At 44.1% G+C, this 6,757-nt stretch overlaps 1 pseudogene; it reads left to right on the top strand.

The window, feature by feature from the left end:
• The first annotated feature begins 4,887 nt into the window (after window positions 1-4,887).
• Window positions 4,888-5,777, top strand: LOC144825158 (E3 ubiquitin-protein ligase RNF146 pseudogene; annotated as a pseudogene).
• The last annotated feature ends 980 nt before the right edge of the window (window positions 5,778-6,757 follow it).

The raw sequence follows: 6,757 nt of genomic DNA on the forward strand, positions 1-6,757 counted from the left end.
TAACCATGCAGGGGAAATCTGGATCTCACCAAGATTCATGTCCCGCTAAAAACTTCATAAGTCAATAAGAACTATCGCCCCACAATTGGCATTATTAACGGATTCTTTGAAACTGAAAGATTGGCTTTGGACGAGGAAAAGGCACCATCAGACTAATAATAAAGAAACCTTAGACCTGCCTGTTTTCAGCAATTTTCGGCCGAGCTCACTAAAGCCTTTTATCTCAAAAGTTGTACAGAAAATTGCAAAGTTGCAATTATCTTAGTTTCTCATTTTTTATAAATAAATATCTTTATTTGCATTTTTCAGATGTATACGGTAGAGGTTAGAAAGAAAGTAATACATAATATATGAGGGATAATAGCGTGACAATTACTGCAAAGACAATAGATATTCTTTTGTGCGTTTAGCTGTATATAAAAGATTCAAAACACCATGGCGAGCTAGGTCCTTAAACCATCTTGCATTCATATGTAGCTGGTATGTATACTTGCGGAGATCATATATGGGCTGGAACCGGATATACATTGAGTAGTCTAATGTACTCTGCCCTATCCCCAAGAGGGTTGTTTGTCTATTCGCCCTTTCAATATGTACTGTGTAATCTTATATCATATTTCTCTATACAAATGATACAATTTAATGCAAATGCTATACAATTTTTACTTTAAACCAAATAATCAAACAAAGGTGAAAAAAGAAAAGCCATCTTCAATCCGCTGCGGCTGGTTCGCAATTTTTTGGAAAGGTAGTCATATATGTACTTTTAATTCACAGTTTGTCCAACACTTCCCTTCTTCCAGTACCTTGTGCGATGACCAACTATTTCTCTCACGTCTTTGGTACTTTGCATTCCCTATCTAGTCGTTCATGGGCATGACAGAATTTGGTTCAGTGTGAGGCCGAAGTACTGAGTGTCTAACAATCAGCATCTAAATCCCGTTCATTCACCGCATGCGGGGAGTTGGTCCCATCTTCCCTGTCCATGTACTTTACTTCTGCAAGCATAATATCTCAATGCTGTGCAATGGGGTATTTGTGCCATCCAGCTATTTCCTCCCTGTGTAGTGCCGTGCTCTCTGCCTGAGCCCATACTACAAGTGAGTTTTTCCAACCATTTAGGATGGGAGGTTCTGCGTGTTTCCATCGTTTTGTTATTAACCTATTGGCCACTATAAGGACTAGATCAGTGAACCTTGCTGTGAATTTGTGTTCCTTTGATCTGGGGTAAATGCCTAGTAAGCATTCTTCCCATGATTGTAAGGGTGGTCTTCCGGTGTACTTTGCTAGCGCTCCTGTAATTTCCTGCCAGTACATGTTTAGGGAGACGCACGACCACATCATATGAAGAAAGTCAGCATTGATCTGTCGACAACGGGGGCATGCTGAGATGGTCATATTAAAATATTTGTTCAATTTGTCTGGTGAGAGGTGTGCTCTATGTGTGATGTATGTTTGTATTAAGCGGAATTTAGAATTTTGTGGTATGTATGTGGGGTTAGCTAGTATAGTCTCCCATTCGCGGTCTGTCTATGGGCTTCTCCTGTCTTATTCCCATTTCAGGTGCAATGCTGTCATAGTTTTTGTCATATGTGTTAGCAGTGCCTCTGTTGCAGGGATTCTGCACATGTACAGAACTCTGCGCAGGAAACCAGGACCTAGGTGTGTTTTGGTGTACCAGAAAATCCACCTCAGTACCCAGAGCCCCAATCTGACTAGCTATAGTATCTTATTCATTCTCCGTACTACAGCGAAGCTACCAATGATTAGACATCCTAGAACATGTCACTCCGTCCCTCTCAGGAATCGCGGGAAGAAGAACACTCTTTCGTTCAAAAACTCATACTTGTCTACAACGTTAGTAAATAGACATGGTATAGTTTAAAATGTTTATTTTAACTAACGTGCTCTACAATGCAGTATACTAGCAAACACAAGCCGCAAAATGCAAAAGAACAATATAATCAGCATGGTTACAATTCCATGAAGTTCAAACTGGGCAATCATTTTATAATGATAGTGGAAGAAGTGTGGCTCACTGGTTAGAGGCGGCAGACCCTGAAGCAGAGATCAGGCCCGGGACCAGGGTTCAATTCCCGACGCGGCAGGGTCTAGGATCAATGTCCGCGGACTCGATAATTCTCGCTTCGGCGCCTTCTCTAATCATGAGCCCCACGCTGCAACTCTGGGCAATAGCTTGCTTAAGCCCCACCAGCGCTGGGATGCCTGGCTCCGCCCCTCACAGGGAGAGCCAGGAAGGGTTCCACAGCCTAAGCGCCGAGATACCCTCATGGGCGAATCAGCGCTATATAAATAAATAACTATAACTATAACAGGGCTACAGCGCCTTACCACCCTCCCTGTGCTACAAGCGAGTTTATTACAATTATAGAAGACCTGTAGGCTTTGTCACAGGGACCCCATAACTCTAAGATTAGATGCAAGGAATCACATCTCAGGACAGCTCTTCTTCGTTGGAATGAATCTCTCCAAGTGCCTTTTCATGCATGCAATGCCATTTTAAAAGCACTCGACTTTCAATAGTGCAGCTGTGCTCTATGTTGTGTCTATGGGCGTGGGACTGACCAAAGTGAATCAACAGCATACATTGTTTTTCGACCTTGAACTCGCTGTGCAGACTAGGAGTACGGTGTACCTCTAAATGTGTGAAGGGCAGACAGTTCTCATGCACAAGAGCATCAGCAGTTAATCCACGAGAATATAGGCCTGTAGTAACGTGGGCAAAAGCGGCAAGATGGCTGCCAAGCATAAACAAACTAATGCTAACTTAGCAATGTCTGCAGTTAATTCTATGACCTCACTACACCTCCCCTGGTCAGTCCATCGGACAGAGTTTTATGGAGAACATGGAATTCAACAAATTCAGAGTATGAAGTTAGAGCATTGATCATTAAGTCAATTGAGAATTCAATAAAAAAATGTCAATTTGGAATTTAGCCTGTAAGTTTCGGGTCGATCGGAGGGAGAGAGAGAGAAAAAGAGAGAAAAAAAATCCTTTGTTGATGAAAATAAAAAGGAAACAATCCCCTCCAAAAAATAATACATATATATATATATTCTGCAGATGCCCGATGTCAGCCATGTTAATCCATCAAAGTGTATGAGCAGTAAGTTGCAACAGCCTCCAAGAGGAAGTCATTGTTATCGTCATAAAAAAGAGAGGCCATCCATTCAAGCAAAATGAAAGAACAGACATTTTCCTCAATAAGTGATGCTTCCAGCACCATCACTGGACAACTTGCGTGGTACTCCATGTAACTTTGTTGCAGGAAATCCTGTGCCAGATATCCCACTCTGCCAAAACTCTGAGCGCAGCTGCGCAGACCATAATCCCAACCTGGAACACTCTTGCTCATGGGACACTAAGGGACTCATCAGCAGATCAAAATCCGGGGCAGGACACATCGTATTGGAGAGGCAAAGGTTCAATGCCCATTCAAATGTACAGTATCAGGTGAAGAGAGGTTGCACACAAGTGTAATATGCAAAACGAAAGGAAAATTCGTAAGCCACGCTGAGTGTGGCCAGGGTCAAAGTACCATAGCATTCAAGCATACGGTTACGAAGCATCTGCAGTCGGTCTTGGCTGTCCAGCGCCACCGGTAAAGCAGCCATTGCGCAGCAGGCAAATTCATAACAGTATTCCAGCAGCTAAAGCAGGCAATAGTGGCAACCCACCGAAGACGCTGGGAAAAATAAAATGAATAAATTCCGGTATTACACCAAAAATTGTTTGGTAAGAAGACACAAGACCAGAGGCCACAATTTTTTAAAAAATGGGCCAAGCCTGCAGTATTAGAGGCATTGAATATTGTATGAAACAAAGCACCGAAATGCAGAGGCAGGTCAGTATAAAGAAGGACTTTGACCTCATATTGGGTATTGGCCACATGAAGGATGAATGTCTCACGTGCAGATGTGAGAGAAACTTCTTTTTGGGACAACAATGCTCTAATTCTGCTCAACTTATCGAAGTCTGCTCTCAAGGTCGTAATGGAAGGCCAGACAGAGTTATCGAGTCTCTCATGTGGGGGTGAAACAGCACATTTTTACAGTAAACCACATGTTGCGAGCAGTGGCGGTTTCTCACCGAGGGCGTCAGGGGGCCGACCCCATTACTCATACACTCATATTTTATTTTATTAAAAGATATAAGTTAATAATTATTATTACTGTGACAGTGGGTGTTCGTTGTGGCGGCCGGCTGGAGACGTGTCACATGACCGTCTTCTTGCATGCTCCCCCTTGTGGGCCCAAAGTAGCCTAAGTGTTTGCTGGGCTGATAACCTCACTGCCCTGAAGGATGTGATGTCATCAGCTCTGCAAATACCTAGCTTCGGAGTCCAGTCTCCACCCCATGAATGCGTGGAGGCAAAGTTAGTCCCGGGCGTTTAGGTCCAAGCCCGGGATCGCTAACCCTCCACCTCAACCAGAGAGTGGAGCCCTTCCCCAACTCATTACAGGGCGTGGTGGAACCCACCCTGGGATGAGTTGTGAAAGGGGTGTGGCAGGCGGGAAGCAGAGGATTCGAGTCTGCGCTGACTCAACCTCAGACTGCTTCCCGCGCATGGTGGAACTTTCAGGAAAGAAGCCACTGCGTCAGGTACACGGACTGCAGTCCCCCAAGACAGTCCATTACTGCAGTGCACTGTTGCTGCTTGCCGGTGCCACCACAGCAGCACTGATTCGACTGCAGGGGACTAAAGTGAACTCAAGAGTCACCAGCTGCCCAGGTAAGGCCCTGGCGGGCATTTTGTAAAGTTTATGGTAGGGCAGCTTTGAGAGAGTGAGACAGCATTGCAATGGCTGGATGGCAGCAAAGGCAGGCATCGGGGTGTGATTTTGTAATATTCGAGAAATTGAAGGATGGCTGGCTGTGAAGACATTGCTCATTTAGATAATATGCTTCCTACCAGCAAGAAACTTGTTGAGCCACTAATGCAGCTGCTTCTCGGACTGTTCCTGAATGTGCCATTTGCCTACAGACGTGTGCACCCAGTCAGTTTGCCATGTAAACATGTATTTTGCTACCTGTGTGTGAAGGGAGCTTCCTGGCTTGGAAAGCAATGCACCCTGTGCCGCCAAGAGATTCCCGAGAACTTACTTGACAAATCAACCTTATTGTCTCAAGAGGAATTGAAAGCAGCAAGTAGAGGGAATGGAGAGCAAGCATGGTATTATGAGGGCAGGAATGGATGGTGGCAGTCTGACGAGCGCACAAGCCGAGAGCCAGAAGATGCCTTTACTAAAGGCAAAAAGAACACAGAAATGTTTATTGCTGGGTTTTTGTACATAGCAGATCTAGAAAACATGGTACAGTTCCGGCGCAACGAGCAGGGAAGGCGGCGCAAAATCAAGGGAGACATCACGGACATTCCAAAACAGGGCATGGCTGGTCTCTGGTTAGATTGTACGCCTACATCTCTCAGCTTATTTAGAGAAAGTTCCGCTGATGGAGCAGACATAGATGTTCACAGGGAGCTGGCTCAGTTCAACCACCAAATCCTGCATTCACCACTGGACCCCTTACCTCCCTCAGTGATCAGCCTACAAGCCCGTTGATGCAATCTGTAGATACTAGCACTTCCAAGGAGACCTTTTTTGCCCTCTTGCAAATAAATGCAGAGGGGCCTATCGACTGGAATCATAGGCTAGAAGGAGAAGAGGACATAATCGAGTCTTCTGGCAGGGTGGCATCACTAGATGTTTCTGTAGAAGAAATTGAATCTGATACTAGCAGTGATAGTGAGGATTGATCTTCTGACCCCCAGATTCACTTGTCATCAGTGCAACAGAGACTGTTAAATTTAAATGTAGGTCACAATGTGCAAGATAGAAGTGGCACTAACAGTGGGCATCCATGGGCTAACATGGCTTCTAGAAGGCCAGATGAAGGGTGATCAGTGGCTGATGCCTAATTGCCCTGCGTACAGAAGACTGTCTTGTGAAATGCTTACAGTCATTAGCGTTGCACATGTAACTATCTGTGTTTGGATGCAAATTTGCTCTGTGCCTTAAGTTGTTCCCCCCTTTTCAGCTAGGAGGTTGTCTTAATGTAGGGATCTGTAGTTAGCTTAATCAAGGGGTCTTCATTTTATTAATATTTTCACCCATTTTGCATCTTATCTAATTACATGTTGTCAGTGTATTCCAGCGTGCATCTTGGAACACCCTCATTATCTGACTGCGTGTTTATTAAGTAAGTCTTTCATGGGTAAACTGTAACCATTCTTCAGAAAGCTAAACGTTGAAATGAAAAGGCTTCCTGTTTTGATTCTGCTGATCTTTATAAACTCTGTTCATGATTTGGAATTTCTCAAAGGCTTGAATTCTTGATCCGTGCAATTTTATTTGTGGTGTCTCCTTTATGAGTTACGTTTTGTTCCAAAATGTATAATTTAATAAAGACGTATTTTTGGTAGAGCGGCGTTGGGGAAGCAGACTTGGGTAAGTACGTTTTTGTGAGTGGACTGCTGCACTCATCTGTGTTTGAGTTCAAAGTCACACATAAGACTCCCGTAAGGTCCAGAATCACGCTTTTATTTAATGAGGTTGACATAACGAGGTCTATTGAATTGGGCAATAGGAACATCTAATATTTTTATTTGTTTCAGGAGTTTTCATGCGCTTCCCTTTGCTTTAGGCTGCCTTGCCGCACAGGCATAAGTATAAGAGCGCCGAGTGAAATGTTTGCAAAGTTCAAGGGTGGTTACAATGACACATTTATTCCTACTCC

The sequence above is a fragment of the Lissotriton helveticus genome, chromosome 3_1, assembly GCF_964261635.1.
Source record: "Lissotriton helveticus chromosome 3_1, aLisHel1.1, whole genome shotgun sequence".
Classification (NCBI taxonomy): domain Eukaryota; kingdom Metazoa; phylum Chordata; class Amphibia; order Caudata; family Salamandridae; genus Lissotriton; species Lissotriton helveticus.